The sequence below is a fragment of the Coregonus lavaretus genome (assembly GCF_964263955.1).
Source record: "Coregonus lavaretus genome assembly, chromosome: 14".
NCBI lineage: Eukaryota > Metazoa > Chordata > Actinopteri > Salmoniformes > Salmonidae > Coregonus > Coregonus lavaretus.
In genome coordinates, this window is record NC_140001.1 from 21,843,502 (window position 1) to 21,866,756 (window position 23,255).

Sequence of the window (23,255 nt, forward strand, 5' to 3'; positions counted from 1 at the left end):
CAGGTACTTCCTGTTTGAGTTTCTGCCTATAGGAAGGGAGGAGCAAAATGGAGTCGTGATCTGATTTGCCGAAAGGAGGGCGGGGGAGGTCCTTGTAGGCATCCCGGAAGGGGGAGTAGCAGTGGTTGAGTGTTTTTACCAGAGCGAGTACTACAGTCAATGTGTTGATAGAACTTCGGTAACGTTTTCCTAAAATTTGCTTTGTTAAAATCCCCAGCTACAATAAATGTGGCCTCAGGATATGTGGTTTCCAGTTTGCATGAAGTCCAGTGTAGTTCCTTGAGGGCCGTCGTGGTATCTACTTGAGGGGGAATATATGTGGCTGTGACTATAACCAAAGAGAATTCTCTTGGGAGGTAATACAGTCAGCATTTGATTGTGAGGTATTCTAGGTCGGGTGAACAAAAGAACTTGAGTTTCTGTATGTTATCACAATCACACCATAAGTAGTTAATCATGAAACATACACCACCGCCTTTCTTCTTCCCGGAGAGTTCTTTATTCCTGTCTGCGCGATGTACTGAGAACCCAGCTGGCTGTATGGACAGGGACAGTATATCCCGAGAGAGCCATGATTCAGTCCCTGATGTCTCTCTGGAAGGAGATCCTCGCCCTGAGCTCGTCTACTTTATTGTCCAGAAACTGAACATTAACGAGTAATATACTCGGAAGTGGTGGATGGTGTGCAAGCCTCCTGAGTTGGACTAGAAGTCCACTCCGAATACCTCTTCTCCTCCGGCGGCGTCTTGGAGCAGCCTCTGGGATAAATTCAATTGCTCTGGGGGGTACGAACAAAGGATCCAATTCGGGAAAATCGGATTCCTGGTCGTAATGCTGATGAGTTACCGCCGCTCTGATATCCTAAAGTTATTTACGGTTGTATATAATAACACACAAAACATTCTGGGCTAATAATGTAAGAAATAACACACACAAAAAACAAAATACTGCAAAGTGGCTTAGGCGCTAGAAGCAGAGCTGCCATGTCTGTCAGCGGCATCTTACGTAGATGGCTTTGAAAGGCTGGTCATGGCTAACATCAACACCATCATCCCCAGACACCCTGAACCCACTCCAATTCGCATACCACCCCAACACATCCACAGATGACGCAATCTCTATTGCACTCCACACTGCCCTGGACACTCCACCTGGACAAAAGGAACAACTATGTGAGAATGCTGTTCATTGACAACAGCTCAGCGTTCGACACCATTGTGCCCTCCAAGCTCATCACTAAGCTAAACACCTCCCTCTGCAACTGGATCCTGAACTTCCTGATGGGTAGGCAACAACACATCCGCCACGCTGATCCACAACACGGGGACCCCTCTGGGGTGCGTGCTTAGTCTCCTCCTGTACTACCTGTTCACCCACGATTGCATGGCCGCGCACGACTCTAACACCATCATTAAGTTTGCAGAAGACACGACGGTGGTAGGCTTGATCAACGACAACAATGAGACAGCCTACAGGGTCAAAGACCTGTCAGTTTGGTGAGGTTGAAAATGAAAACTAGTTTGATGCTGAGCAGAAATTACAATAAGAAGCATTTTAGATCTGCATTTACATCATGCTGTGGGGATGTTTTTCAGTGGCAGGGACTGGGAGACTAGTCAGGATCAGGGAAAGATGAACAGATCAAAGTACAGAGAGATCCTTGATGAAAACCTGCTCCAGAGCGCTCAGGACCTCAGACTGGGGCAAAGGTTCACCTTCCAACAGGACAACGACCCTAAGCACACAGCCAAGACAACGCAGGAGTGGCATCGGGACAAGTCTCTGAATGTCCTTGAGTGGCCCAGCCAGAGCCCGGACTTGAACCCGATCGAACATCTCTGGAGAGACCTGAAAATAGCTGTGCAGCGATGCTCCCCATCCAACCTGACAGAGCTTGAGAGGATCTGCAGAGAAGAATGGTAGAAACTCCCCAAATACAGGTGTGCCAAGCTTGTAGCGTCATACCCAAGAAGACTTGAGACTGTAATCGCTGCCAAAGGTGCTTCAACAAAGTATTGAGTAAAGGTTCTGAATACTTATGTTAATGTGATATTTCAGTTTTTTATTTTTAATACATTTGCAAACATTTCTAAAAACCTGTTTTTGCTTCGTCATTATGGGATATTGTGTGTAGATTGAGGGGGATTTAAAAAAAATCCATTTTAGAATGAGGCTGTAATGTAACGAAGTGGAGAAAGTCAAGGAGTCTGAATACTTTCCGAATGCACTGCATATACCTCAATTACCTCGTATCCCTGCACATCGACTCGGTACTGGTACCCTGTGTAAATAGCCAAGTTATCGTTACTCATTGTCTATTTATTCCTTGTGGTATTATTTTTCAATTTGTTCACATTTTTTATATATTTTCTACAATTTCTTAATTTTTTCTCTCTGCATTGTTGGGAAGGTCCCGTAAGTAATAATTTCACTGTTAGTTTACACCTGTTTGCGACGCATGTGACAAATACAATTTGATTTGACCTGTAGTCTATGAACTGCATTCTCACATAACTTCCTCTCTTGAAGTGCACTTGAGATTGCGTCATCTGTGGATCTGTTGGGGCGTATGCGAATTAGTGGGTCCAGAGTTTCTGGGAGGATGGTGTTGATCTGTGTCATGACCTGCCTTTCAAAGCACTTCATAATTACAGATGTGAGCACTACTGAGCGATAGTCATTTAGGCCGGTTATCTTGGAGTTCTTGGGAACATGAACAATGGTGGTCAGCTTGAAACATATTGGGATTGCAGACTGGGACAAGGAGAGATTGAAAATGTCAGTGAAGTCTGCGCATGCTTTGAGAACGTGCCCTGGCATTCCGTCTGGCCTGGCAGCCTTGTGAGTGTTAACCTGTTGAAAAGTTTTACTCACATCGGCCACGGAGAGCAAGATCACACAGTCATCCAGAACAACAGGGGTTTTCACGCAAGACTCAGTGTTGTATTCCTCAAAGCAAGCATAAAAGGCATTTAGCTCGTTTGGGAGTTCTGCATCACTGGGCATCTCACGGCTGGGTTTCCCTGTGTAATCTGTTATCGTCTGCAATCCCTGCCACATACAACGAGCGCCGGAGCCGGTTTAATAAAATTCCACCTTCCTCCTATATTGTTATTTTGCATGTTTGATGTCTCGTCTGAGGTTGTAGCAGGCTTTCTTGTATGCGTGCGTCCATTTCCTAGTCCCGTTCATTGTAAGTGGTGGCTCCAGCTTTTAGCCCAGTGTGGATATTGCCTGTAATCCATGTTGTTGTTTTTCTTTGTTGGGGGGGGGGGGGGTTGGATACATTCGTATAGGCACTGTGGGGACGATGACGTCATCTATGCACTTATTGATGAATCTCAAGCCTGATGTGATAAACTCCTCAATTCTATCGGATGAATCCCGGAACATATCCCAGTCGGTACTAGAAAAACATTTTTATAGCCTCGCGTCTGCTTCAGCGGACCACTTCTGTATTGAGTGCATCACTGGTACTTCCTGTTTGAGCTTTTGTTTGTAAACCGGAAGCAGGAGAATTGAGTCGTGGTCAGATTTGCCGAAGGTAGGACGAGGGAGGGCCTTGAATGGATTTCTGTGGGTAGAATAAAAGTGGTCTAGAGTTTTAGTGCCCCCAGATGTGCAGGAGACATGTTGGTAAAACTGAGGTAGAACGGTTTTAAGTCTCCCCGTGATAAAGTCTCTGCCCAATAGAAACACTGTCTCTGGGTGAGCGGTTTCTTGTTTGTTTATGGCCTCATACAATTTGTTGTGGCAAAGTGTTTTTGGCTTGTGGAGGGATGTAGACAGCCCTGCAGCTTACCATGTGGTATTCTATATCAGGTGAGCAAAAGCTTGAGATTTCCTTCACACTGGAAGCAGCGCATAAGTTGTTCTTTATGAAGAGGCACACCCCTGCCCTTTGGACTTGCCCGAGGCCGCCTTTGTCCGATCGTGCCGCTGCATGGAGAAACCACTGATTTCTACATACATAGTCATCCAGCTGCGTCTCTGCAAGGAATATAATATTGCAGCTTTTCAAGTCTCTCTGATAGATTAGTTTCGTTCGAGAGTCTCCTATCTTATTCTCGAGTGACTGGACATTTGCCAATAGAATGGAGGGGAGTGCCAGTCGATTTTCTCTTCGTCTCAGTTTCATCAGGTGACCAGCTCGTCTACAGCCTCTTTGCCTGCTGCATTTTGGTAGCCCATGAAACAAAGGAATGGGGTCCGGTATGAACAAGGGAACAGCTGAGTCGCAGTTGAAGTCAGATTTGAAGTCGAAATCGAGGTTAGTTACTGTCGATCTGATGTCCAGAAGTGCTTGGAAGTCATATGTGATAATAGTATGAACTTTCTGTACAAAAAAAGAAAAGTTAAACACTAAAAAATGTCACTTAATAGTCGGATTGGAACTCGTAAGATGTTGCCCTTCTCTGTCAGCGCCATCTTTACAGAAAGGGGATGAGAGCGAGGGACTGGGAGTGAGTAAGGGAGAGGGAAAAATTAAAGGAAATAAATGAGAAAGGTGATTGTTGACAGGATTAATTGTTGAAATTCTGTCTTCAAGAATGTTTGAATTCTTTAGGACATTTTTGGAGGAAGCACAACTCACTTGGAGATCTGAATTATTTTTGTGCACAAAACAGATATAAAAGTACTTTAAAAAGTTAACATCATAAACCCTACTACCTCTTGCTACTTTCTGAGTACCACAACAAAGACGTTTAAAAGATAAATGGCACTATTCCACTGAAGAACTCAATGGCTGCTTGCATTGTTGAAATTCCAGCTTCCTGTGTCTGTCTCCACCTGGACTGCGGCCAAAGTACTCTTTACTCTGTTTTTTCCTTTTCCCACATAGACTTACTTTTACTATACCAACACGACCGTATTCATTCCAGTTTGACAAAAGCAGAAGTGTTGCAAAATGATTCATTTTCGAGGTTTACTTCTTAGAAAGCCATAAATGTTGCAGAAACTGCAGAAATTAACTCACAGTGCAAAGAAGAGTATTTTCTGTTTGATAGAATAAATACAAACATTCACAGATATTACATAATTGTGATCTCGGGTATTTTGTGTAGGGCTCAATACATCTGAAATCTCTTTATCAGTGTGGCTGTGGTGGTTGGCGTGACAGACCTATTCAAATTTGTTACAGGTCCAACTGAACCCCTGTAATGAAATTGGCAGCGTCGCTGGAGCTCTACTCAGTGACCCATCTGTTAGTTTGCATGTATCCCTCCAGAGCAAAACAGAGTGGACCTTGTCTGGAGAGATTCCAATATCACAGTTGTGACATTAATATCCTCCATGAATTGTTGAAATATCCCATCCCTCTTTCAAATGAAAAAAACATGTTCGCAAACTATAATTCACAGTTTTTGATGTCAATGACAGTTTTTGCAATCTACAAAGGAGCTTTGAGTTCAAGGGAGGGCCTACAGTACAACATACAGTATATCTTATTGTTTTCAAATGGATTGGAGGTTTGGCAGTAACACTTGGAAAGAGAATTCAATAGATAGAGGAAAGCCAATGCAAACAATAAAACAACATAAAGGCCTATCAAACAGACAACCAAAACATTCACTTCTCAGAAATGTAACAGCATTAAGATATACAGTACATAGGATGAAATCAGGCGATGGAGTATTGTTGCCTTACTGTGAAGCTCTTTAAGCACAGCATCTCTTTTTCCAATGAAGATTTTGTTGTTGAGCCCTGCAGTAATGTTTTGTTTGTGGCTGATTAGTGGTACTAGCTCATCTTATGGCCTAAGACACCACAACCAGGATAGAAGATGCTTGTCAGCTATTGAACCACATGGTCAATTATAGACACCAAACATCTCTGTGTGGATGAGTGGCATGTAAATTGACATTTGCCCCTGCGGTGAAGATAAGAGTTTGATTAGCCCGTTAGCCCAAAGACAAAGCTGGCGCTGGCTCCTGCTCCACACTAACTGGTCAAGGCAAAGCCATAATCCCAGGGGTGAATTTCTGCTATTCAACCAACTCAAACAGGGCTCTGGTCTGCTGGAAGTGCTGAGGTGGTTCTCACTTTCCAGAGCCAATCAGATCAGTTGCAGCTCTCCATACTGGATGGAGCCGCACTGCTTCTCCTGCATTAGGAGTCTGACTGCCTGCTACTATTCCCTCTGACTCCATCCCATTCTAAACATATGCTATCTATCCAGCCCTTTGTCACCTTGATAGTGTGCTGTGTGTTCACATGCTTTCCATATCTTGACTTCACATGAAAGAAGGCTTTGGCTAGTACTTGTTGCCAGGAAAATATGTGTGGGAAGAAGAGAATACATCGTTTCTGAGGAAAGAGGAGGCTATAAGAAAGGGGGATAGTGAGAAATAAATACAGAGGGGGAAGTAGGAAGAGAATAGGAACACTTTGAGAGGGAGGGACCAGAAGAGCTCTGAACCCCCATAAATAAAGCTAATTAAATGGCGGTTGAGTCTGGAGAGAGGTGGAATAGGTGGCTGGGTCCTCACCCATACTCTGATGTATCCTCAGTATCCCTGTGAGGACAGCATGCAGATTCATTAGCTCACCTCATCAATGACAGCAGTGGGACTGGAGAAAAGGGCTGCTTTCCACACTGTTGTCCACCCCAGGACCCAGCTCTATAAGGCACGCTCAGTGGGGGAGGGGAACAGGCCAGTGTAATGTGGTCACACAGAGAGTAAAGGCTGTCAGCTCGAGGAGGAAGGGAGGGTGTAGCTCAATATACAGAGCAAATAAATTAAGTGAGCCTATGCACACACATACACACACACACACACACACACACACACACACACACACACACACACAGACAGACAGACAGACAGACAGACAAATACTTATTCACAAACACACACAGACCACACCACACAGTATTGCTATGCTCTTCAGTCATTGTTAGGATTGTGAAAGATAACAGTAACACTAAAGGATCTGTAAGATCACACAATAACACAGTGAAATAGAATGAAGCAGAACTTGACTGTCACAGGCTGAAGGGTCATAAGGTTCACTTACATATACCTTCTCTGTGGTTTAAAGGGGAAGCTTTATGGTCATCACAAAACATTTTGTGACCTGAGCTGATTTACTCATTGCTTATATATGGGATCATAAACAATATGTCAGCAGAGTCACAGTCTAAAGGGTCCTTGTGAATATGTGGGGATAACAGAGAGGACTGGAATAAAACAGACGTGATATGTTATGAGGCCATGGAAAGTGTGTTTCATCTGACAAGATATCTGAGAGCATAACCCTGCAGATATTTTGAATTGTTCATAGTTCTGTAATTATTATAAGGCAATATGATAATAAAATATATAATAATATGATTTTTGCCTGTCCACTGGAGATGGTTAGGGCCAACAATTTTGTCCAGTTTTCCATGTGGGATAAATTGTTTTGATTTTTGATGTATTATTGAACTGTTGAGGAAGAGCTTGCAAGTAAACATTTCACTGTACCATTTAAACCCACTGTATCCTGTGCATGTGACTAACTTTGATTTGTAGTAAACCAGATACCTTTTTATCACAGGCAATGAAAAGTCAGATACTTGCTGTAAGTTACCTCACATACAGTTTTAGAACTGATAAATGGGGTTCACTTCTTAACGGGATTTGGATCACAGAAATGTTCTCAGTCTGTCTGTCTGTCTGCCACTCTCTCGCCATGCCTTTCGTACGCATGCACACAGAGGCACACACAAGCTCCAAGGATTGACAGTTCCTTATGATCTAACCACACTGAGTACATCAAAGCCTTGACTTGTGGCCTGTGATGTGTGTGTGTGTGTGTACTAGTTGAGGCTAGTCATGTGCTTTGTGCGGTGAGATCACAAGGTACTGTCAGTCTGTGCGTCAGGATTGAGTAACACTCTCTGAAGGAAGAGCCTTTCAGACAGAGTGAGAAGAGAACCAGCTAATCACACAGGTTAGGTAAAGCCACAAATGGAGAGTTAGCTTATTGCCATTTTTTTTATGTCTGCTTTCTATATTTACTGTAAAGGGCTCCAAGGCCTGGCGTGGATTGATAGTTCTTCTCCTTGTAAAAAGAGATATCATTGCTCAGTACATACACTGCTCTAGACAGAGGAGCACCCTATGCATACAATGCGTGGGCATAGCCTGCTTCAGACTGGAGCACCACAGACAGAGCATGTGGCTTTAAGGTCAGTGTTCATCCTCACACTGCCTTCTCTCTCCTCAGCCTCTCTACACATTTACATTACATTTACGTAATTTAGCAGACGCTCTTATCCAGAGCGACTTACAGTTAGTGAGTGTATAATTATAATTATTATTTGTTAATTTTTTTTCATACTGGCCCCCCGTGGGAATCGAACCCACAACCCTGGCGTTGCAAACGCCATGCTCTACCAACTGAGCTACATCCCTGCTGGCCATTCCCTCTCCTATCCTGGACGACGCTGGGCCAATTGTGCGCCGCCCCATGGGTCTCCCGGTCACGGCAGTCTACGACAGAGCCTGGATTCGAACCAGGATCTCTAGTGGCACAGCTAGCACTCCGATGCAGTGCCTTAGACCACCGCCATTTACACCTCCTGTCCAACAGACCAGAACTCTGCTCTTCTTTCCTCAGAAGCTGTCTATGAGTCACAGTAGCCAGCCCAACACTCCAACCGCCACGGGACAATGGAGAGGCCTGGGCTATTTTTAAGACCCACTGTTACTAGACAGATCTAATGGGCTCACCAGCAGCCATAGCCCTCACTACCATTTCCTTATGTTTTCTGGGTCTGAGTCAGTGGAGGCTCCTGAGAGGAGGAAGGGGAAGACCATTAAAACATTAAAAAAGCTGTCATTTTTAGATAAAACTATACTAAATATATTCACGTTACCAAATAATTGATTAAAACACACGGTAGCCTAAACAGCACTCTGTAGGGTAGCACCATGGTGTAGCTGGAAGACAGCTAGTTTCCGTCCTCCTCTGGGTACTTTGACTTCAATACAAAACCTAGGAGGCTCATGGTTCTCACCCCCTTCCATAGACTTAACCAATAAATGTCAACTTGCGGAAGATGTCCTCCAACCTATCAGAGCTCTTGCAGCATGAACTGACATTTTGTCCACCCAATCAAAGGATCAGGGAATTAATCTAGTACTGAAAGCATAAGCTACAGCTAGCTAGCAGTGCATAACGTGGTGAGTAGTTGACTCGAGAGAGAAAGACACTAGTTGAACAGTTTTGAACAAATACATTTCTTAAATTAAGGAGAAGTGAGAGAGTGAGAGAGAGTGCTAGCTATATTTCATATTCCACATGTACATATTACCTCAACTACCTCAACTAGCCGGTGCCCCCGCACATTGACTCTGCAACGGTACCCCCCTGTATATATAGCCTCGCTACTGTCACTTTATTTTACTTCTGCTCTTTTTTCTCTCAACACTTTTTTTTTGTTGTTGTTTTATTTATTATAAAAATAAATGCACTGTTGGTTAAGGGCTTGTAAGTAAGCATTTCACTGTAATGTCTGCACCTGTTGTATTCGGCGCATGTGACCAATAAAATTTGATTTGATTTGATTTAATGTTATTTTCACTTACTTAGCTAGCTTAGCTACCGAGCTAGTTTAGCCTATGGCTATCCAACACTGGAACTCTTCCAAGTCAAGGTAAATCCCACACTAATCCCTGTCATGCGGTGTGGGGGTCTAGCTGTATATCGACATTCCCAGGACCTTTTAATATATTAATATATTGCCACCGGGGCCCACCAGTGTAGCTGCTAAACTGCTTGCTGACTGTACACTGTACTGCATGATTATAGCGGGTTTGCTAACGCGTTAGTTCTATTAGCTATGTTGACTATGATGTTAGAGAATATGGTGACAACGATTTAGGCTGTGGGTAGCGGTTATGATATGAAGGTATGGTTTGGAAAGTTTTTTTCGCCTGGTCACAGACAGCTGATATGTGGTGCACTGAAGTCCACAAGTTAAGGAAAAAGGTGAGAGAGGAGTGTAGATGCGAGAAGGAATTCCAACGAGCAAAGTGATAATGCTATGAAAGTGAACAGTGTTTGGGTGTATGCATTTAGCCGATTATGTAGAAAAATGTTTCAAACTGAACGAAACGGGGAGAAACATACCTGAATTTGTCCAATAGAAACTCTCGTTTGCAACTGTTGGACTAATGATTACCTAGATCAGCTAGATGCAGGCAAGAGTGTGCAAGGCGGTATTGAATGTCACTGTCTGTCACCTTGATTACAAAAAATTTTCTCAACCTACGTTGTAAACTTTAATTCATAGGTTGTAGCAACCTCATGATGGGTATAGGGAAACTTAGAGTATCATGTAGTAGCCTAAACCTATCGATATTACATTGAGCTGGGTGAATGGAATATGAATGACAGATATCCAATATGCTGTAATAGAAATAAGATCATGCTCATAAAAAAACATATTGTCCTCCCTCATCTTAAGGGGCACCGACCGCCACTGGTCTCAGTGAATATGCTACTCAAGTTTGTGTGTGTGAGTTACATCTGGAGCAGACAGGTCTCCCGGCTACCGAAACACAATGTCTGCACAACTTGGCTTTTGTAATGGTCTAGGTGATCCCTAAAAGTTCTCTGGCCTCAGAACAAATAAATGAATAGATATAGCGCTGCAGCGCAATATCATAGTTGAACTAGTGCTGAATTAAACTGATATTTATTTTATATTTCTCTGTTTTGATTTATGAATAAGTCACCCAAAACTAATATCTATGACAGAGCAATATAATGACATGAGGAAAGTCATCTTACTCTCACTTTCAGTCAAAATTAAATGTCTGGCATCAAAGGAAGCATGCACACAACAAACACACACATTACACACACACACAGCTTTGTTTTTGTAAAATTTCAGGACACGCACACACACACATCCGTATAGGGGCGTCCCGGAAGGGGGAGGAATATATCCTATTCAGCAGCTTCTGTCTGTCTCTGCTGACATCAAGGTCACAACTAACACATCCCTGCTAGAGAGGGAGGCAAAGTACTCCACTATACAAGACTCAACCAAGCGCCTGTCGGCTTCCTGGAGAAATGTTGATGCAGGAATACAGGGTCCTCTGAGAGTAGAGCCACTGAGCCAGAATACAGAGTACCGTAGTGGCAGCCTTGTAAGCATCCACTGCCTGAACATTCACGATTTTCTCACATGGTTTAATCTTCTCTCCCCTATCTTTACTATCACAGACAAAACAATAATGTATTGATTTCGTCATTGTTTCTGAATTGACTTATTTGTAGAGACTTCTACAGATAAATCATACTGAAAAGCATTAATACATAAAGTGATGTATCATTACAATAAATACAGTAGTATGATGCCATAACCCTCATGTAACTGAACTGGATACGGGAACAAAATACACTACTGCCTTGTGGCTATCAGTTGTTATTTCAGTTTATATAATCAAAAACAACTTTTATGTTTGATTGTATAAGAAATCCTGTACAATAGTTATTCCCCTCAGTAAGACACAATCAATGAACAGCCTGAATATCCTATTTACAATAAGACTGTCTTTCCCAATCTCAGTCCTGGGGACCCCAAGGGGTGCACGTTTAGTTTTTTGCCCTGGCACTGTGTACACAGCTGGTTGAAATAATAAACTCATAATTTAAGCTTTGATTATTTGAATCAGCTGGTTAGTGCTAGCGCAAAAACCAAAAACGTGCATACCTTGGGGTCCCCAGGACCGAGCTTGGGAAACCCTGCAGTAAGAGGAAACGGAGCAATGGAAAAAGATTTGTGGTCATCGTATGAGTGTAACAAAGTAGGAATTTAGTCCTCTGCTGCCAGAACTAGGGAGTCACATTCGAGTGGAGAGATTATCTTTGAATGTTGGAGAGATGTGTGTGTGTGGGCAGGAGAAATATGATATAGAAGTAGCGTTTAAGCCTTGGCACTTTTCTGTTGAATACCAAGAAATGTATCTGTCCTTCTTGGAAGATACTCAAGGCCTTTTGAGGCTGAGAAAGCAATGAGTGGGAAAGACAGTTTGTGTGTGTGTGTGCTTATGTGAGCTGTAATAGCTGCCTTGAGCAGTGCACACTCTCTCTCTCTCTCCACTTGTCTGGACACCTTTTTTAAATCATGTTAATAATTTGTGCCCAGTATGCTGGCAATAATGTCCCCATTCTCAGGCATTTCCTCACAGGGGTCAGAGGTGCTGGGTCATTAACACACAGGATATGACCTTTAACCTAGAAGCAGTTCCTTGCAACATTAATCTGAGTCAGCCAGCATTCAGCTCTGATAATGGCATGTAATTAATGATGCTCTTTTGAGAAGAGTCAGCCATGCATCACCAGGCACGATGGTTGACTGGTTAACCCCTCACACGCTGGACTACTCACTACTCACCACACACACACACACATTTTAGTCATTTAGCAGACACTCTTATCCAGAGCGACTTACAGTTAGTGCATTCATCTTAAGATAGCTAGGTGGGACAACCACATATCTCAGTCATAGTAAGTACATTTTCCTGCAATAAAGTAGCTTTCAGCAAAGTCAGAGCTAGTAATGGGGGGGGCAATCAAGTGTTAGTTCATGAATGGCGAACACACACACACACACATAACTCTTAGTAAAGTATAAGCATGTGTACAGATAAGATGTCTAACACCTGCATGATAACATTAATTCAATGTACTGTAATATTCCCCCCAAAATATCATACTTCCATTTTATGATCTGCATGATTTACTGACATAAAAGCTTTGTTTGGGTGTCCTATGTAGAGCTTGTAACAATGTAATGTCTACTTTACGTCAGAGTACAGGAACAGTAGACGATTTATAAGCTCTCTGGAACATACCAACATACCTGTGTGTGTGTTTTAGCTGCAAATCATTTGCTCTCCCTCTTTCTCCATCCCCATATCTCTATCTCTCCGTAATATGCCCATTCATACATGTGTAGGCTCCCACAGTCCCAGTTAATACATATGACATCAAATATCTCTGCTCTCGTCTCTAGTTAAATGTTGCCATAAAAATTGGAGGCATCATGCTGAGGCAGTAATGTATCATGTACATTGGGGGGGGGGTCATTATGGCGAAGTGAGGAAACAGGCCCCACAGTAAAGGGCAGGGGTGTCATTCCCTGGGATCATTGACTGTATTTATGGGTCTATATGCCCTGGGTGACTGGAAGGCAGAGCCCATTCCCCTCCCCTCCTCTTTCTTCCCCTGTCAGTGGCGTCTGGCTGTGGCATGTGTAACCATGATCACAGCCCTGCCTGTCTGGATGTGGCATTATTTAATTAATAAATCATCCACCCCTACTCCTCCTTGTCGTCATCCTCCTCCCCTTCCCCTTCTCTTCCCTTCCCCTCCATCAACAGTTTGGGGTGTCTCAGATATAGCAGCCTGATCACTAGAAATATACTTTGATTTCGGACGTTTGAAAAGGTCCTGAGAACGTCGATATAGAGCTAGACCCCCACACCGCACGACAGGGATTAGTGTGTCTTGTCTCAGTGGGAGCTCAGAAACTAAACCTCAACCCCTCTTCCCACATCGCTGACAAAGCTCCTTGCCTTGCGTGCGTGTGCATGCATACAGTGGGGAAAAAAGTATTTAGTCAGCCACCAATTGTGCAAGTTCTCCCACTTAAAAAGATGAGAGAGGCCTGTAATTTTCATCATAGGTACACGTCAACTATGACAGACAAAATGAGGGAAAAAAATCCAGAAAATCACATTGTAGGATTTTTAATGAATTTATTTGCAAATTATGGTGGAAAATAAGTATTTGGTCAATAACAAAAGTTTCTCAATACTTTGTTATATACCCTTTGTTGGCGATGACACAGGTCAAACGTTTTCTGTAAGTCTTCACAAGGTTTTCACACACTGTTGCTGGTATTTTGGCCCATTCCTCCATGCAGATCTCCTCTAGAGCAGTGACGTTTTGGGGCTGTCGCTGGGCAACACGGACTTTCAACTCCCTCCAAAGATTTTCTATGGGGTTGAGATCTGGAGACTGGCTAGGCCACTCCAGGACCTTGAAATGCTTCTTACGAAGCCACTCCTTCGTTGCCCGGGCGGTGTGTTTGGGATCATTGTCATGCTGAAAGACCCAGCCACGTTTCATCTTCAATGCCCTTGCTGATGGAAGGAGGTTTTCACTCAAAATCTCACGATACATGGCCCCAATCATTCTTTCCTTTACACGGATCAGTCGTCCTGGTCCCTTTGCAGAAAAACAGCCCCAAAGCATGATGTTTCCACCCCCATGCTTCACAGTAGGTATGGTGTTCTTTGGATGCAACTCAGCATTCTTTGTCCTCCAAACACGACGAGTTGAGTTTTTACCAAAAAGTTCTATTTTGGTTTCATCTGACCATATGACATTCTCCCAATCCTCTTCTGGATCATCCAAATGCAATCTAGCAAACTTCAGACGGGCCTGGACATGTACTGGCTTAAGCAGGGGGACACGTCTGGCACTGCAGGATTTGAGTCCCTGGCGGCGTAGTGTGTTACTGATGGTAGGCTTTGTTACTTTGGTCCCAGCTCTCTGCAGGTCATTCACTAGGTCCCCCCGTGTGGTTCTGGGATTTTTGCTCACCGTTCTTCTGATCATTTTGACCCCACGGGGTGAGATCTTGCGTGGAGCCCCAGATCGAGGGAGATTATCAGTGGTCTTGTATGTCTTCCATTTCCTAATAATTGCTCCCACAGTTGATTTCTTCAAACCAAGCTGCTTACCTATTGCAGATTCAGTCTTCCCAGCCTGGTGCAGGTCTACAATTTTGTTTCTGGTGTCCTTTGACAGCTCTTTGGTCTTGGCCATAGTGGAGTTTGGAGTGTGACTGTTTGAGGTTGTGGACAGGTGTCTTTTATACTGATAACAAGTTCAAACAGGTGCCATTAATACAGGTAACGAGTGGAGGACAGAGGAGCCTCTTAAAGAAGAAGTTACAGGTCTGTGAGAGCCAGAAATCTTGCTTGTTTGTAGGTGACCAAATACTTATTTTCCACCATAATTTGCAAATAAATTCATTAAAAATCCTACAATGTGATTTTCTGGATTTATTTTTCTCAATTTGTCTGTCATAGTTGACGTGTACCTATGATGAAAATTACAGGCCTCTCTCATCTTTTTAAGTGGGAGAACTTGCACAATTGGTGGCTGACTAAATACTTTTTTTCCCCACTGTACGTGTTTGCGTGAGTGCGTGCGTCCGTGTGTGGTAGTTGGGGGATGTTCCCTAGATATATGAAAGAGGTGGTGACTTGAGTCACTGAAACTATGTAGCTCAATTGCTGACATCAAGACTGTGCATCCAACCAGTCAACTTTCCCAGTTTTCAGAAAGTGTAGAATGTGAGTACATAACGGACATTAGTGGATGCAGCCATTAAACATGCAGTATTTATTTTATGTATTTCTGTAGCTTAATGTAACTCAACAAGCAGGTCCCCCTTTACAGTCAGTTCAGTTGTTACACTGAAAGGTCCTAATGTATTCAGAACACATATAGTTCTCTCTTCCATTCATACTGGACCCTCACCAGCCATTTAGTGTCCAGAATGATTAGCTGATAAGTGTAAATATACACAGTGTACAAAACATTAGGAACACCTGCTCTTTCCATGACATACTGACCAGGTGAAAGCTATGATCCCTTATTGATGTCACTTGTTAAATCCACTTCAATCAGTGTAGATGAAGGGGAGGAGACAGTCCATGAGACATGGATTGTGTATGTGTGCCATTGAGGATGAATGGACAAGACAAAAGATTGAAGTGCCTTTGAACAGGGTATGGTAGTAGGTGCCAGGCGCACCGGTTTGAGTGTGTCAAGAACTGCACCGCTGCTGGGTTTTTCACGCTCAATAGTTTCCCATGAGTGTATCAAGAATGGTCCACCACCCAAAGGACATCCAGCCAACTTGACACAACTGTGGGAAGCATTGGAGTCAACATGGGCTAGCATCCCTGTGGAACGCTTTCGACACCTTGTAGTCCATGCCTCGACGAATTGAGGCTGTTCTGAGGAATATTAGGAAGGTGTTCCTAATGTTTTGTACACGCAGTGTATATGTGTGGACCAATCACTCTCACATGCTGTCATCTGCATACAGTACAGTGCAAAAATATGCATGCATGTATACACACACACACTCACACTCAAACTAAGCTCTTCTCCGTCACATTCATCTTTCACATTTATCCACCTGGGCAGCTCATGTTGCATATCGACTCTTCCATTTGTGCAGTGTGAGGCTTAAGTAGGTTAGAGGCAGGTATGCACACTCCCCTTCCGGCTCACAGCCCTCCTGGCAGTAAACGATTCTGTCAGTGAGGCTGGTGCTCATTATCGACATGCTCACAGGCTGGAAGTAGTCTCAACAACACCTAGCTACATAGCAACACACCACTAGGGCTGTTGTGGTGACTGTATTACTGCCACACCGGTGGTCACGAGTCATGACGGCAGTCAAATTCCATGGCTCCTTTTAGTCACGGTAATTAGGCTTCTCCAAGCTCTGATGCTGCTGATGGTCATTGGTAGCCTACCAAACTTGCTAACTGCCTGGTACTCAGCACTCTATTGTCCCTCTAATCACTCTGACATCAATGCAAATGTATTCGAAAATCTAGTCAAACACTTCATGAGAGCCCATGAGCTCATGTTGTGCAACATTTCTATAGGCTATGCAATTGCGTGAGAAAACAGTTTTGATGGCCTCTATTAAAAAGAGGAGGTTCCCATCAGCTTTCTATAGGCTAGGCCTACTATATTTATTTCTTAACTTTCCTAATATTAAGCACATTGCTTCTCTTTACAACAGGAGTGAAAATGAACCACGGGAAAAGCGTCATCCATTCGCTATTTAAGTGCATAGATGACAAATGTTTTTTCCCCTGCTACTGTTTCCAGACAGGTGCATGATAATGGTCCATTCTAAATCAAAACAAATTTCACACATATATTATTTACAAGATTAAATCAAGAATAGTCTGATGGGTGACAATATTAGCCTATCACTTGTGAATTATATATTATCACTTGTGAATGATGCCCAGCTTGTGTGCAATAAGGCCAGAAACAGCACCTGGTGTTTTCCTGCTAAGGGAACATTGGCGTTTATAGCCTACTGCTGTGTGCGCATTGCTGCGCTTATAATGTGAAGAAATAGCCTAATAGTTGATCAACATTTTAAGCTAAACGTTCTGATCTGTTGTGTCAGCCTTTTTTAAATATAATATAATAATAATAATATGCCATTTAGCAGACGCTTTTATCCAAAGCGACTTACAGTCATGCGTGCATAATTTTTTTTGTGTATGGGTGGTCCCGGGGATCGAACCCACTACCTTGGCGTTATAAGCGCCGTGCTCTACCAGCTGAGCTACAGAGGACCACATGCTAGTACTAGTGGCTAGTGCTAGTGGTTGTATTCATTTGGGATCTATCGCATCCCACAACTATCCCAGACTATGTTTGGAATATTTATTTCTCACACAGAATAGAATAGGTCAACATTTGTACTATGGGGGATAGTAGATTGACATAGGCTAGTGCTTTTGCTGTTTGTTAGGCCTACTCATCTTGTTGACTGACGAAAAGTAAATGTGGACAGTTTATCTAATATCTTCAATATGCACCTCGGAATTGGATAAGGACGCGCGCAGTTGTGTCCCCGATGTGTCTGTCTTCACTTATAGCCTGTGAGAAAGACCCGATCACATGACGGAGAGCCATGTGAGTGAGAGGTGCTTCGGAGCACGCAGCCGGGAGAAGGGAATTATAATTATTATATTCAGCCCAAGGGCACAACGGCCACTGGCCGCAAAAAGCATGGATTTGTTTAGGGGGCATTACAGCCACACAAAGGGAATGCCACCGGGAAATTCAAGGCATTATCAAGTGCTTGTCAAATTGTAAATGAAAGACTGATGAAGTGTGTACAGCCTGCGCAAAAAAAACAAAGCAGAGCTCATGCCTTTCATGCAACATTTTCCAAATCATAATTAGTCGCAAAATGCAGCATTTAGAATGTATTAAAAATCAAAACATATAGCCCAACGTTTGTATCACAATTAAAGTTACATAAATAACTCTAAATTAAGCATATAGGAGTACCAGTTCCTTTTGTTGAAGCTCAACACAGAAAAATCGCATGTGTGCACTCCCTCAAATCGTTTGGAGAAAATATCCTTTATATTTAATTCAGCTATGTTCAATTGTATTCTTCATACTATCAAATAATATAAAATAATGCCACGGAATTCTAAGAAAATCTTGTCTGCTAAATGAACTAGTGTAGCCCACAGCTTTATGGCATAGCCAGATCAGGGCCTAACATAAGGACAACTCAGAGTATGCTATTATAAATAGACTACATTTTCTTCATATTGTGATTCTTTAGACCCGTCTAAAATAAATAATGGATTTATTGTGATGGTGTAGGCTATATTACATGGATTTATAAGACTTTTTTAAATGTAGATGTACCAAAGGTCTGCATCAGTGACTTGTAGGCTATGTGTGGAAGCCAGGAGATGCTAAATGTGTTTGTTAATTAACGGTAAGTTACTGTGAGACCGGCAGTTATTTGCTTGACAATCACCGGCTGCCGAAATGTCATGACCACCACAGCCCTACACACCACAAAACCAAAACACACAGCATCACAAGACCAACACACACAGCCATATTGACAGCAGCAATCCTAGCATGTGTGGCAGAGCTAAACATTTATGTAGCTAAGGCTGTATTTTCATACACTAAAATACCAATACAAGCCAAAATAAATATAATCACATTTGAGCTAAAAATGTATATTCAAGGCTGTACTTATCCCTCTACAAGGCAATACCAAAATAGCTGTAGAAGAATAAAGAATAGGCGACACTAACATAGCCACACTATATGATCAGGCAAATCTAGCTGTACATTTGGTGACTTTAGTGTATAGCCATTACGAGAATCTGAAATAAGTTGTTATGAATGTTAATTACCTCCCCTGCGTGTGTGAGAGAATCTTACACTACAATGAGTCCCAGTTTCTATGGAAAACTCCTCACTGGCGGTGTAAACTCTTCGAAAAAATGGTGCTATATCCAGGTAGAACCCTTTTTTTATTTCCATGTAGAACCCTTTCTACATAGAACACAAAAGGGTTCTACCTGGAACCAAAAAGGATTCTCCTATAGATGGGTTAACAGACAATGTCATTAAATGATGCGGGTGATTCAATGAGGCAGAAGTCTGTGTGTTGTTGTGATTCTGGATGGCCAGATAGCTAGCAACAATGACAAGAAAATGCCATGTGGGGAATCGTAGGTGGCTTGTTTGTTAGTTTTATCTTGTTCTTGATACCATGTCTTGTTTTGAGGTGTTTTGACGGAAATCGCGTCTATGCTAAAATTCGCTAGCTAGCTAACCAACAACTGTAACTATGTATTTGAGAGACAACAAGTACTCATTGTGAAAATGTATGTTTTCAATAAACATTGGAGACTAAATATAGTTCACGTTGTCAACAATCTAAGTCAACCCTGCCTGTTTTGCCCCATAGTTGCACGCACGTCCGTTTTGTTGCTAAACAACCAACCCGTCTATGGGGACAGCCGAATAACCCTTTTGTAAGCCTTTTTTCTAAGAGTGTACTGTGTTTGCCTCTGAGCTTAAATAGGAGCAGGTTTAGCAGAATAACAACCACCCTCACATTAAAGCCCCCTCCCCCATCTTGACTGTCTCATCCTGGATATTGCCTTGGCCTTTCAGACCCCAGATACACAGAGACAAGTGATTTACGTCCCTCTGTCTGCACATTGGACAGGATTTTTTTCTTTTTTTCTTGTCTGCATCACTTCCAATCCCCCATGTTTCTTTTTTATATATACATACAGTGGGGGAAAAAAGTATTTAGTCAGCCACCAATTGTGCAAGTTCTCCCACTTAAAAAGATGAGAGAGGCCTGTAATTTTCATCATAGGTACACGTCAACTATGACAGACAAAAAGAGAAAAAAAAATCCAGAAAATGACATTGTAGGATTTTTTATGAATTTATTTGCAAATTATGGTGGAAAATAAGTATTTGGTCAATAACAAAAGTTTCTCAATACTTTGTTATATACCCTTTGTTGGCAATGACACAGGTCAAACGTTTTCTGTAAGTCTTCACAAGGTTTTTACACACTGTTGCTGGTATTTTGGCCCATGCCTCCATGCAGATCTCCTCTAGAGCAGTGATGTTTTGGGGCTGTCGCTGGGCAACACGGACTTTCAACTCCCTCCAAAGATTTTCTATGGGGTTGAGATCTGGAGACTGGCTAGGCCACTCCAGGACCTTGAAATGCTTCTTACGAAGCCACTCCTTCGTTGCCCGGGCGGTGTGTTTGGGATCATTGTCATGCTGAAAGACCCAGCCACGTTTCATCTTCAATGCCCTTGCTGATGGAAGGAGGTTTTCACTCAAAATCTCACGATACATGGCCCCATTCATTCTTTCCTTTACACAGATCAGTCGTCCTGGTCCCTTTGCAGAAAAACAGCCCCAAAGCATGATGTTTCCACTCCCATGCTTCACAGTAGGTATGGTGTTCTTTGGATGCAACTCAGCATTCTTTGTCCTCCAAACACGACGAGTTGAGTTTTTACCAAAAAGTTCTATTTTGGTTTCATCTGACATTCTCCCAATCCTCTTCTGGATCATCCAAATGCACTCTAGCAAACTTCAGACGGGCCTGGACATGTACTGGCTTAAGCAGGGGGACACGTCTTGCATTGCAGGATTTGAGTCCCTGGCGGCGTAGTGTGTTACTGATGGTAGGCTTTGTTACTTTGGTCCCAGCTCTCTGCAGGTCATTCACTAGGTCCCCCCGTGTGGTTCTGGGATTTTTGCTCACCGTTCTTGTGATCATTTTGACCCCACGGGGTGAGATCTTGCGTGGAGCCCCAGATCGAGGGAGATTATCAGTGGTCTTGTATGTCTTCCATTTCCTAATAATTGCTCCCACAGTTGATTTCTTCAAACCAAGCTGCTTACCTATTGCAGATTCAGTCTTCCCAGCCTGGTGCAGGTCTACAATTTTGTTTCTGGTGTCCTTTGACAGCTCTTTGGTCTTGGCCATAGTGGAGTTTGGAGTGTGACTGTTTGAGGTTGTGGACAGGTGTCTTTTATACTGATAACAAGTTCAAACAGGTGCCATTAATACAGGTAACGAGTGGAGGACAGAGGAGCCTCTTAAAGAAGAAGTTACAGGTCTGTGAGAGCCAGAAATCTTGCTTGTTTGTAGGTGACCAAATACTTATTTTCCACCATCATTTGCAAATAAATTCATTAAAAATCCTACAATGTGATTTTCTGGATTTTTTTTCTTCTCAATTTGTCTGTCATAGTTGACGTGTACCAATGATGAAAATTACAGGCCTCTCTCATCATTTTAAGTGGGAGAACTTGCACAATTGGTGGCTGACTAAATACTTTTTTCCCCCACTGTATATACATACACACACACATACATACTCACACACATACATATCCTTTAAAAAAATATATATATATTCCCCTTTTATTACTTTCCAACCCCGCCACCTTTTCCCTACTTGGAGTAAACTAGTGGACAACAATGCTTAGGCCTCTACTTCCAGCTTATACTTACTATCTACATTTTATGGACTCAGTCAATTTTACAATAATTATATTTTGTTTGTTTTTTCTCCTGAACTTCTTCTACTCTCAACCTCTCCAATCATTTTCATGATGTCCATCCGGTTTGCTTCTATATGCCATATCTTTCTAACTGTGCTCCTTCACAAAAGCTCCCAACCTACAACCCATACACTTATCATGGACACAGCGTGCCTACATGATTAGTTATCTTGTTATTGTTTGTTGTTAGTTGTTATTAGTCCCATCCTTCAATTCCATTCAACACCTCCCATCTATCTTTTAACACCATCCATATAGGATTTCTATTTGCCATATACAGTGGGGAAAAAAGTATTTAGTCAGCCACCAATTGTGCAAGTTCTCCCACTTAAAAAGATGAGAGAGGCCTGTAATTTTCATCATAGGTACATGTCAACTATGACAGACAAAATGAGAAAAAAAATCCAGAAAATCACATTGTAGGATTTTTTATGAATTTATTTGCATATTGTGGTGGAAAATAAGTATTTGGTCAATAACAAAAGTTTCTCAATACTTTGTTATATACCCTTTGTTGGCAATGACACAGGTCAAACGTTTTCTGTAAGTCTTCACAAGGTTTTCACACACTGTTGCTGGTATTTTGGCCCATTCCTCCATGCAGATCTCCTCTAGAGCAGTGATGTTTTGGGGCTGTCGCTGGGCAACACAGACTTTCAACTCCCTCCAAAGATTTTCTATGGGGTTGAGATCTGGAGACTGGCTAGGCCACTACAGGACCTTGAAATGCTTCTTACGAAGCCACTCCTTCGTTGCCCGGGCGGTGTGTTTGGGATCATTGTCATGCTGAAAGACCCAGCCACGTTTCATCTTCAATGCCCTTGCTGATGGAAGGAGGTTTTCACTCAAAATCTCACGATACATGGCCCCATTCATTCTTTCCTTTACACGGATCAGTCGTCCTGGTCCCTTTGCAGAAAAACAGCCCCAAAGCATGATGTTTCCACCCCCATGCTTTACAGTAGGTATGGTGTTCTTTGGATGCAACTCAGCATTCTTTGTCCTCCAAACATGACGAAGTTGAGTTTTTACCAAAAAGTTCTATTTTGGTTTCATCTGACCATATGACATTCTCCCAATCCTCTTCTGGATCATCCAAATGCACTCTAGCAAACTTCAGACGGGCCTGGACATGTACTGGCTTAAGCAGGGGGACACGTCTGGCACTGCAGGATTTGAGTCCCTGGCGGCGTAGTGTGTTACTGATGGTAGGCTTTGTTACTTTGGTCCCAGCTCTCTGCAGGTCATTCACTAGGTCCCCCCATGTGGTTCTGGGATTTTTGCTCACCGTTCTTGTGATCATTTTGACCCCACGGCGTGAGATCTTGCGTGGAGCCCCAGATCGAGGGAGATTATCAGTGGTCTTGTATGTCTTCCATTTCCTAATAATTGCTCCCACAGTTGATTTCTTCAAACCAAGCTGCTTACCTATTTTCAGGATTTTTTTTCCTCATTTTGTCTGTCATAGTTGACGTGTACCTATGATGAAAATTACAGGCCTCTCTCATCTTTTTAAGTGGGAGAACTTGCACAATTGG